Source organism: Prionailurus viverrinus, chromosome C1 (assembly GCF_022837055.1).
Source record: "Prionailurus viverrinus isolate Anna chromosome C1, UM_Priviv_1.0, whole genome shotgun sequence".
NCBI lineage: Eukaryota > Metazoa > Chordata > Mammalia > Carnivora > Felidae > Prionailurus > Prionailurus viverrinus.
In genome coordinates this window covers 30,336,867-30,349,167 of record NC_062568.1, presented here as the reverse complement: position 1 = coordinate 30,349,167, position 12,301 = coordinate 30,336,867, and the positions used below count along the sequence as shown (strand labels likewise).

Genomic DNA, 12,301 nt, shown 5'->3' with positions numbered 1-12,301 from the left:
TCTTTTCAGCAAAGGAAGGCTACGAATCATACCCACCTGGAAACGTGCTCCCGAATACAGGGTTAGTTTTCACCACAGAATAGAAATTGAAAAAGGAATTAAGCAAATTGTTCTCTCTGTACAATCCCATATGGGAAGTATGTGTTGTGTGTGTGTGTGTGTGTGTGTGTGTGTGTGTTTCACTCTATAGTATCATCTATTTTCACTAGGAAAATAAGACAAATTTGTTCATGTATATTAGTATAGATATAAAATACAGTATAGTTTTCAAAGTGGGATATCCTAGATCACAACTTCAGAATGGATCTTAGAACTTATTTCTGTTTATTACACGGATATAGAGTAAGACTGTAATCTCTGAGGGTGAGACTAAGGAATCATTCTGGGCAATTTGTCACCTAGGACAGCAAGAAATCACAGAACAGGCTGTGCCTGAAGTCATGTAACAGAATTGCTTATATGTCAGTTACATTGTTCTTTCAGTGACTGTAAACTTTTGGTTCTTAGTAAGCCATATTATAACAAAAGTCACATTTTCCAAGGCTTATTAACCACGTAATTAGGAGGCATGGAGTATAGAGTTAAAATAGCGTTTTAATCTCATCTCCACATATTCTAACCCTGAAGATGGTTGAGTTTCTTAACTTCTACTCAGCTACAAAATGGGGTACTACTGTCACTATCTAGAGGTTTTATGAAGATTTGTGTACAAGATTCATGTACAATGTATGCATTTCTCAGATTATTCTGATAAATCTGTAGCCTGACCCATATAGGTTGGTTCTCTTCCCTTCCAGATAAGCATTTAGTAAATTTATTTCTCTCTGTACCAAGACAATGGGAAGAAGTTGTCCTCCACTTTTCTGTTTAGCATGCAGTGGATCCCAGCTATGAGATATGGATATCTCAACACAAGTTTTTACTGTTCATTGCTTGATGAAGAGAGAAGTAAGGCAAAAGCCTTTTGACCCCTGATTCTGAATGGCCACCAGATCAACCCTCGTTCCCCCTTTCACACCTTGCCCTGCCTTCTCTCTGCTTTCTCTTCCCCTTTCTTCATTCACCCATCCAGTAGGGAGATGAATGTGTCGCGAGCTGGTGTTTCTCAAACTTTGGAACGCACAGGGGGCACCTGGGCCCCATTCCTAGCGGCTCTGCTTCTGTGGGTGCAGGTGGAGCTCAGGCATCTGCATCTAATGAGTGCAGTGGGTGCCAGTGTACCTGGCCTCAGGACCACACTTGAAGAAACACTGCTAGTAATACTGAGGGATAGAAGATGATGTCTTTACAAAAAAGGTCCAAAGTCTAATGAGAGTGTACAGAAGCAAGCTGTGTGGTGCAGTGTGGCGAAAACTGTTGGGAAGCACGCATGGGGTAGAGTTTCTGGCTGGCAGGGAAAGGGTCCACCACAGAGGTAATGCTGGAGCTGGCACTTGAAGTAAGGCTAGGAATTTGCCAGACTGAGAAGGGAGAGAGGATTCCATGCAGAAGAAACAACACAAGGAACCACAAGCATGAGAGACCCCGGTGCACTCTCTGGGAGGAGCACATTCTCTGGGTCTCATTCCATTAATAAATGAACTATGAGCATATCCCTCTCGAACCAGAAAACTTATTTGTAAGTCACATATGTATGCCACTGTTTAATCTGTATACTAGAAATGAGGAAAGTCTACTTTCTAAAATGAAGAGTAAAGTATATGAAGTTTAACATTTCATTTGTTACCCCCACTTGGGAAGCCAGAAAACCAGGGCAGGTGCTGGCATGTGAGGCTGGAGGTGCTGGGCGGTGAAGAGCATCAGGTGCCCAGGTCCCCTTCTCACTCAAGAGCCCATCGGGAGGCCAGGAGCCATCTCCGCCAGGCTGGGGCCTTGGGCTGGATGTGGACCAGCATTGCTGTGACTCCTTGTGCCACATCAGTCTCTTCCAGTTTCTGTTCCTCTTAGTTGTGTTCAACAACACTGATGGCTTCTGCATAGATGCCTCCCCTCCCAACCCCCCAGATTGGAAAGAAATGCAACAGTGTTCTGAGTGGTTGACTCTATTTTGGGTATGAAACGAAGAGATATTTTGCCTCATTTTGTTTTATTTTGAAATGTGTTTTATTTTATCCTGCTTTCTATATTTTCCAGCTTTTTAAATGAGCATGTAAAATGAAATTAAAATGTGAAGAATGTTAACTCTGTTCCTTAAATGGCACCCTTGTGCGATAAGACAGTTAACATCCACAGATAAAAGTTTGCTTTTTGTGGGGCGCCTGGGTGGCGCAGTCGGTTAAGCGTCCGACTTCAGCCAGGTCACGATCTCACGGTCCGTGAGTTCGAGCCCCGCGTCGGGCTCTGTGCTGACAGGTCAGAGCCTGGGGTCTGCTTTGGATTCTGTGTCTCCCTCTCTCTGTGCCCCTCCCCCACCTGCACTCTATGTCTCTCTCAAAAATAAATAAACATTAAAAAATTATATTAAGGGGGTGCCTGGGTGGCTCAGTCAGTGAAGCATCCGACTTCGGCTCAGGTTGTGATCTCACGGTTTGTGAGTTTGAGCCCCGCATCAGGTTCTGTGCTGACAGCTCAGAGCCTGGAGCCTGCTTTGGATTCTGTGTCTCCTTCTTTCTCTGCCCCTCTCTCACTTGTGCTCTGTCTCTCTCTGTGTCTCAAAAATAAACAAATGTAAAAATAAAAAGGGGGCGCCTGGGTGGCTCAGTCGGTTAAGCATCCAGCTGCAGCTTAAGTCATGATTTTGCGGTTTGTAAGTTCAAGCCCCACGTCAGGCTCTGTGCTGACAGCTCTGTCTCCCTCTCTCTTCCCCTCCACCACTCACCTCTGTCTGTCTGTCTGTCTCTCTCTCTCTCTCTCTCTCATAAATAAACATTAAAAATTTTTAAGAAATAATTAGTAAAGATAAATTATATTATTAAATGAAATCATATGTAAAACTCTAAATGGAGGTATATAAGGAGTGTAGATTTTTCAGCTGAACGTGGGGTATTGCAGAATTTGTACAATTTATAGGATTTTGCAACTCTGATATCATTTTTAAAATCCCGAGAAGAAAAAGAATCCCTGTTTTTTTTTTCAATTAGCTATTTGCTTTTTGAGGAACCCTGGATTTTATAAGTATTAGAAGTCATTCCTTATGCTAAAATCTGCACGTGTCTCATTCCACAAGTGCACCTCACACAGTGTGATGAAATATTCATTGACCGTGATTTAAGTCATTGTAGGATCCCAATATAAAATACAAAGCTAAGAGATATTAACATTAACAGATAATATTACCTCTGATAAAAGAAACAGAACTAAAACAAGTTCAGCCTGATTGGCAAACTGAGTGCAGTTACTGCATTCATTGACAGCCAGAGGGATTTTAACTGCTTTATATTTTAAGTGTGATTCATGCTCAGAGGCACCATGCGCTGCTTTATTTCCCTGATAGTCCCAATGACTAAGCAGCTTTCCAGAGGGCTGTCTCAGCTTACTCTACATGCTGTAGACATGTATGTTGGGTTTTGTTATGTTTGCCAAATAAAAGTGTGGGATTCAGGAAGTCTTTAGAAAGATCAGTTTGTCACCATGGCTGCATTCAGAAAAGAAGAATCCCAGTTTTCAAAAAGAATGCCACTTGTTGTAAAATCTAAACGTAAAAAGGTACCGAGTAGAATGTGACAGACCCCAGGATTCCTGTACAACTGAAGAATGCAACATAACCAGCTACTTAGTACTGAGCCTGGAGTGTAAGCGGCCACAGTGGGCAAGGAGTAGGGTGGGGGAGACATTTCTGGGGTAGACTTTAGAGGACGTGATCACGTGGGAAGAGAAGGAAAAGGAGTCACAGAAACTGGGTGAGTGACGATACCAGTGACCAGCCTCCAGGGCACAGGAGAGGGGACAAGATGGGGATATAGGGCAGGAAACATAATCTTCCCTCTACCCTTTTTGTTCTCGGCCAAGACCCCTGTAATAAAAGATTAATAAGAGAAAAACAAACAAGTTTGTTAACATGTGCACCTCATGTATACAGAGGAGATACCCAGGAGGAAGCAAGGAGCTCCCACGGTGGCTTAGAATTCAGAACTAAATACCATGCTAACAGGGAAAGGGGAGAGGGGGATATAGGCCTTTCAGGGGAGAGTAAGTGATTCTTAGAAAAGATGAGTGGGCCCTTAGAAGAACAGACAGAAGGTATGATCATTTGTGACAAAGTGTGTCTGAGTGTGGTGTTGACTTCTAGGCTCCTCTCCCGAGACAGGAGTCAGCAATCTTACCTGGTTGGCAAAACTCCCCAGGAGGGGATTTATGACAACTGAGTTCCTTTGGAGGCTCCACCTTCAGGCAGATGAGGGGAGTTCAGAGACAACATCTCCCTGCACCGGCTGTTTTTCAAGTGCCTGCAGCTCACAATCATCAGTACATCAAAGTGCCATATTTGGGGGTGGAGGGCATACTCTGCTACCCTTCAGGAAGCAGAACAGAGGAGGAACAGGGAGTTGGCAGCATACAAGGTCACGGGTGCTGTTTGCAGGCACCTGTTGTAAGTGGTAGAGGTGCCAGTCCTCTGACCCTAGGAAGCCACACATAGTCTCACGGCATTTGTGGCTACCAAGCCAGGACAGGAGCTCTGTTGACAACAGCAGTAGTTGAGAAATGGGTGAGCTGAAACCCTGGGTCCAAGAATTCCTGCTAGTACTTGGGGAGTTGGACTGGAAATGGTACCCATGGTAACAGTGTAGCGCACCTTAAATGTTTAATAAAGGTGGCACCTGGTGGGCACAGTCCTCTGACCCAGGAGAGGGGAAGTCACGGGCAGGACAGGCAGCCTCTTCCATCAGCGCTAGCTCCGCAGCTGAAGGCCCACGTGGCAGCCACCAGGCACTACGAGGCTGCCGGGAGCTCAGCTGGCATTCCTCTGGGCATTCACAGTTCCTACTCCTGATGCAGTAGGAAGGGGCACAGCCCACAGTGGGGGGGGGGGTGTGATTTTACATTACTCTTTCTCTTCAGTGAAAGAGAGAAATTATATACAAAGTCTGGCTTTCTGACTTTATCACTCATTTGCCCACTTTATGCTCTTTGGTACAGGCCAGAAAGGTTGAAACATCACCTTCTTTCCCCCCAGCAGTTCCCACATTCCCGTTCTCTGTACTGGGCGGGGGGGGGGGGGGGGGGTGGACAGGAAGCTCTTCTGCAGGATTCTCATCCTGCCCCTCCGCTCCTCCCGCTTTATTCTGCTTGGCAGCTTAGGAGGTAAGCACTTCATCCACAAGAAGGTCCTGAAGCCAGATAGTCAGGGATCAGATGGTCTGGGCCGTTTCTCTCACCACAGCCTCCCTGAGGCAAACTCATGGCGATGAGCTGTGGTCTAGTTTTAACTCTTTAACATGGAGTCTGGCTGCTGTTGCAGATTGATGTCTTGAAATTCCCTTTGAGATCCTGCTTTCGTTCCCCCGTACCCACCAGCAGGTTCTGCTCTCCAGCTTATCAGCCACTGACAGTCCTGTGGCTGCCTCCCCATCACAGCATCTTTATTGACGAAGAGCACTGGACTCAACGTGGTGCACCCAGCTTCCAAAGGAAGCCGTTTCGTTAGTCGGTGTCTTAGCCTCTGGATTTAGAGAAGAGCCTTTCACAGAGCAGAAAATAATAAATCTCTTCTTGCTGAAGTGCCTCTCTGATTCTTTTTATTATTGTTATTATAAGTCCTCTACAGAAAAGAATCAAGACAGTGGAAACATTTTTATAAAATGACACTTTATCTCTGTGATTAACTATATAATAAACCATAAAGGCTTTGCCATGGTAATCTCCTCCTTACACCTTATTGCTTTAATAATAAAAGCTTTTTTATGGCAACAGAATAAAATTTTACTATCCAGACAGTTTAGATAAAATGAGAAGATGTGTTTTTGGAAGGATAAAGGGCACATCTGAAACATGTGAGGTCAGCATAGGTTTTATGTGAGCTCAGTTTATGTAAAACATGTTCAATGTGTCTTAAGTCTGGTGCCCTCCAGAGGACTTTATCCAACCGTTTAAAGAAGTTTAGTGGTCAGTGAAAGGCTCAAGAGTTCTGTATTTCTGTCAAGTACAGAGGATTACAGTTCCAAAGCAAAAATGTTCAAAACCAGATGATTAGTGGGGGAAAGCACAAATTTCAATAATTTATTACCACCCTAATTTGCATACAGAATCATCAACTACCTGTTTTGATTCTGAGCCAAACCCTGTGTGGTTTGGTGATTATCATTGCACTTTTATTCATAAGCTTATGTCTCAAATGATTAGATTCCATCAGTGACAAAAATTATATAAATTTTTGCTTAAACATGATTTATATGCAAGCACTACAGTATACCAATTAAAAAGTTTCATTATTGCTATCCCACAGGAAAAAAATGAATATGTTGTCTTCCTTCCCATTTATCACTATTGAGCAGTTTCTCTTTTTTTAATGTTTCAAGTTTTTATTTAAATTCTATTTAGTTAACATATACTGTAATACGACTTTCAGGAGTAGAATTTAGTGATTCATCGCTTACATACAATATCCAGCACAACAACTGCCCTTCTTAATGCCCATCCCCCCACCCACCTTTCCTCCAGTAACTCTTGGTTTGTTCTCTATAGTTAAAAGTCTCTTATGGTTTGCTTCCCTCTTTTTTTTTTCTTTCCCCCCGTGTTCATCTGTTTTGTTTCTTAAATTCCACATATGAGTGAAAGCATATGGTATTTAGCTTTCTTTTATTTTGCTTAGCATAATCCTGTCTCCCTCCACATCACTGCAAATGGTAAGATTCTTTTAATGGCTGAGTAATATGCCAGTGTGTGTGTGTGTGTGTGTGTGTGTGTGTGTGTGTGTGCATGCACGCACCACATCCTCTTAATCCATTCATCAGTCGATGGACATCTGGGCTATTTCCATAATTTGGCTATTATTACTATTGAGTAGTTTCTTGTCAAGCAACCCACAGTTGTCTAAGACCATAAAGTAGAAGTTTTTTAAACTCAGAGCTTCCCTGAAAAAGTGATAATTTTAGTGGAGACCTGAAGGAAGACTCACAGTTAATGAGGTGAAGAAAGGCAGGGTCGGGGAGGAGGGTTGTCTTCCAAAAGACGGAAGGGCATGTGCCAAGGCCCTGTGGTGAGAAGAGAACAGAGCTCATACGTTCTGGGATTTCATGAAGCTTAAACAAGGTCATTCCAGTAAAGTGTTAGTGCTCTACTTGTTGTGCTGCCACACAGTAAGCACTAAGGATGTGTCAGTTATGATCAGCTCTCCTTTTAAGGCAACTCAGGGCTGACGTCTTGTCTGCACAGGTATACCTAAAAAGCAAACATGTGCCCTTTCTGTTCCTCAGTAGGAATGTGGTCTGTGACACTGCCTTTGATTTCTCTGTGACTCTTCAACTCTCTGATGTCATTTCTCTCAAGACCCTCCCTCCTGCCCTCCATGTCTGGTACTCCAGATTACCTGCATATCTGGTACTACCCTCTGTCCTTACCGGCCTGCAGTGTTTCTCATCAGGTGCACCCAGTGTATGTATCTGTCCTAGGACCTCTAAGAAGATCCAGTAGGACTCATGCAGGGCACTGATGAAAGTGCTCATGAAGCTGGATGTGACCTCAGGTCCTGAGGGCATTTGGAATTTTTTAGACACAGTCTTTCATACCCTTCCTTCGATCTGGTTCTCAGCTTGATGTAATGCTGGCTCCTCACTGTCTGACAGCCTGCTAGGGAACAGACTGGCCTTTACTATGAAATCCTCTTCACCCTCTGTATCTACTTCCCTTCCGCAATCCTGCTGCCTTGGAAGTGAAAGCCCAAGAAACCCTCAGGTGTATCTTACTGAGATTCTTGAGGGAGGTTTGGAGGGAGCTGCTTCAGTCTGGCACCTAATCCTGGTTTGCATTCAGTTCATGGGTTCTGAGCAGGGTCCTGACTCAGCAGAGATTCCTGGCTTGCCTTTCTGCACATGAGGTTTGAAAGCAGTCATACGTAGCAATGCTTGAATTACTAAGACGCTTGAGGACAATCTTTTGTTGAAATACCCAGAGGAATGGAAGCATGGTTTGATGCCAACCTCACAGCTTTATCACACCCTCAAGTGGGCATTAAGCAGATTAACAATTTATTGTGAAAACCTTCATTCCTCCTGTTGGGCCCCAGAAGGCCCAAACTAACCACTGTATGAATATCCAGCTTTGTTATGCGTTAGACCTGGGGATATGTGTTATACCCAAAATGTCCATCTCGTAAACCCTCTGGGCACATAATTATGTTAACAAATTTAATCAACAAGAATTTACCATGATCTTGTAGCTAGTAAAGAAATTAGCAAAGGCCCGTTCCTCCACCATTCTCTCCTCCCAACACGCACACACAGGCTGCAGGGTTCCCGGGTCTCGGCCTTGTTCCGGGACTGAATGCGTGGGAGGACTGTGGGACCCTGCCAGGGCACTCCCCGTGCTGTGCTCCTCCCCCACCCGTGGGAAGGCTAAGGACACCCAGTCTTGTATTGGGTGCATGTATGTCCTTTAGTTATGTGTACCTTGTGTGCCCTCAGATCCCACAGACTCTAATTAGGACATTGGTTTCGGGTGGAGGAATTTCTTCTTGCCGTCATTTTCTTCCCTGACCGTCTGCTTTTTGCTTTTCCCCAGTAAATTTGGCAGGTCCTCTCCCCTTCGTCTCAGCTTTCCCCAAAAGACTGTAGGCTCCACAGGGATGGCAGGGGGCTTCATCCACAGCAGCATTCCCTGCCTCAACACCCTCGCTGGCACATGGCAGGCACTCAGCAAATACTTGTGCAGTGTGTGTGGTTTCTAGTGCTCTTTGTGGCACATTCCTGCACTGCCGTCCCAAACCTGTGCAATCCTGCTACACTCCATTGCTTAAGAGAATGGAGCACAAGCTACCTGCAGGGCTCACATGACCTGTAGCCCATCCTTCAGCTGGAGTGTCCCTGCTCCTAAGTTCCTAAGAAGTGGTCCTGGACTCCTATTCACGTCCAGTGGAAGTCAAAAGCCCTCTCTAAGATCTGTGCCGGTTCCAGGGTTGAGAGTGGGCTCCACATTCTCACCCTCAGTCTGCCTTCCCGTCTGTTCAGCATCAAATTGACCCAAACGTGGAACCCAGCCACCTCCTCAGCTGACCATGTGTGTGTTCACTTGCGCACATTCAGACCGGCCGCACCAAGCACAGTGAAGATCGGGCAGTCCCCAGGGAGGCTCATATCACAGTCCTCACAGTGCACACCTTAGACTTCTGGCTCCCGGAAGTTCTCTTGCCCATCCCACTACTGGTGATTTCTCCCAGGGCCTTCACTCTGTACAATTCCCAGCCTTCTTGATGACTCTTCTCCCTCTCTCTTCTGCCTCTCTTTCTGTAGGGGCTGGAAATTCAAAACATTTTCTTAGGCAGAGTAGCTTAATCGCATTGTAATTGGGGCTCCTGAGTCCAGATTTCTAGGTTCTCCTCTTATCTCCCTAATAGCTCATCCATTAGCCTTCTTTTCCCTAAACTAATACAGAACAGCCCTCTCTGAGAGGGTTGTTAAAAACAAAAACAACAAATTGCTTGGCCTGTATTGGCTACATGTGAACTTGACAGAGAAGCTAAATATACCTTATAATCACAGGAGCATAAGCCTTTTGGCCTAACTCAGCATTTCATATGATTAATAAACGCTGGTTTATGAATAGATGGCCTTTGGAAAGAAATTCAAGAAGCTAGTGATGGTAATGGTGGAGACCTCCAAGGAAGGGAACTGAATAAGCTGGGACAGAGACAGGATAAAGACTTCCTTCTTTTGTATTCCCTGTATTTAAAGCGCATTGACATCATACCTATTTAATGTCAATAAATAAGGTACAAGTATCCTGATGTGCTGGCTACACCAAAGTGATCATATCCAGTGACCTTAAGCCATATGCTTCATGGGGATAGTTGATATCCATACTTGATGGATTAGGCTTAGAGCCCAGCTCTGGAGAATGTGCCATTCACTCTACACGTCAGTTCTTTCCATGAGGATTTCCTGGTTGGAAAGAGCTGAGCTTCTCGGCATACTGTCCTTGCTCTCCAGGTGTTCAGGTTACATCATCTGGATGAAGAGCCCCAGAACTCCTATAGATATATCCCTTCTTACCTTGACAGAGATTACAGAAGATTACTCTTAAGAGGAAATAAATTTTCAAATCACTTTAAATTTTAAAAGTACACCCGATGGGGAAAAAAGTACATCTGTTGAAACAGATAATAATTATGGAGATAACTGCAGTGTATTAAAGCATGTTAATTATGAGTTCATAATCAAACTATACAAACAAGCAAAAAAAAAAAACCTCATTGGTTACTTTGGGGGGATGCTAAGGAACCAACTATCGTTTTGAAAACTGATACACCAGCATTTACCCTGCCTTACCTACTTAAACGGCATGATAACCCAAATAGCTGATAAGAGAAAGTTTCTCTTTGTGAAAGCCTTCCAGTAAATAAATGAAGGAGTGACAGAATTTGAATATCCCCTTTTTAAAACCCTATTGATCTAGGCAACGATCATCAATGGCTAATATAAAAATGGAGATGTCCTTTGTATTTCCTATCAACTTGTTGTGAGATGGAGGAATCCAAATACATTCAGGTTTGGTTTTTTTTTCAAGAGGAATATTTATAACTGTGTTGTGTCATTCTGTGTCTGCCAATAGAAGCAGATAACAAGGTATTCTTAGAAGAAAAAACAAATCTGAATCTAATCAAATTTCTGTATCTCATCACAAATTCATAGGAAAATTAAAAGAATGGGTTAAATACCCATGGAGATGTAGTCAGCAAAATTCAGACTGTGGATAGTGTAGCAGGACAAACAACCTGGTGTATTCAACAAATGAGTTGCAAAGAAGAAAAAAAAGAGATGGGAGGGAATCTATAGATTAAAACAGATTTAATAGACAATCAGCCAATTGCAGTGCTCGGAACTTATTTAGATCCTGGTCAAACTGATAAAAAATCTGTATAGGACAATTAGGGAGATTTGAACACTGAGTAGATATCTGATAACATTAAATTATTGTTAATATTTTTAGATATTATGGTAATACTATGGTTATAGTCCCAAAAAGTCCTTATCTTTTTGAGATATGTATTGAAATATTTATGATGGAAATGAAAATTTAAGAACATCTCACATCTATGCTTATATATACATAAGGATATATCCTTATGGAAGGATATGCTGTTGACTCTTGAACAATGCGGGGGGGGGGGGTTGGGGTGCTCCCCCCATGCATAATCAAAATATTGCATGTAACTTTTGACTCCTTGAAAATTTAACTTTCAGCCAACCATTGACCAGAGGCCTTACCAATAACATAAAGGGTCAATTAACACACATCTTGTATGTTGTATGTATCGTATACTGTGTTCTTACAATAAAGTAAGCTAGAGAAGAGAAAATGTTATTAAGAAAATCATAAGGAAAATACATTTATGGTAATGTACTGTATTCCCCCCCCTCAAAAAAATCCACATATAAGTGCACCTACATAGTTCAAACCCATGTTGTTCAAGAATCAACTATATAAAGGAAGTCTCATATGTGTTGCTGTTGTGAAGGGAACTGGGAGTCAGGATGGAAGAGAAACAAACTTCTAGACAGATAATTATTTACTTTATGCAGGTAATACTTTTTTCAAAGAACTAACCAAAAAATAATACAGTGGGGTGGGGAGGGGGAAGTAATTTGAAGTTGAAATGCTTCTTTGGGGGAATGATAAGGCATAGACTCTTTGAACATGTGGATGGGTAGACCCAGATGATATTTCCCAAAGTAGGTCCCAAGACCATCTGAATCAGAGATGGGCTCACCTCCCTGCCTCCCAGCCAGAATCTGGAGGAGCCACGCACAGAGACATTTGAGAACTACCGCCCTTGATAACCTGAATGGCAGCTTTTCAAATACTCATTACATTGTTGTGGAACTTTGGAATTCATAGGGCAAAAATACTCCCAAATTTAAATTCAAAGCAGCACAATTCTGAAAGTCTGAAAAGGCTTTTTTTTTTTTTTAGATTTGCTGACAATGATTTAATCAGCAGATGTCACTATGAAATACTTGAGAGCATCCCTTCCGTGTTGCCTCATTTTTGGAAAAGGCAGAGTGTGCTGCTGGCATTGTAACATAGAAATATTTATGATAATTTTGTCTTTTGTTTAATGAAAATAATTTTTCTTTTGCTTCCAGCGCTTATTAAAAGTTTATCTTTGATTAAGCATTCTTTGCTTTTGTTTTTGTTTCCCTCCCCCTTC

General features: G+C 43.0%; 1 protein-coding gene across 9 annotated transcripts in view; it reads left to right on the top strand.

Annotated features, from left to right (window-relative positions):
• The window catches only part of SPATS2L (spermatogenesis associated serine rich 2 like), a 170,109-nt gene that overhangs the window by 141,965 nt on the left and 15,843 nt on the right, over positions 1-12,301 (top strand). The gene's annotated exons all lie outside the window — the stretch shown is intronic.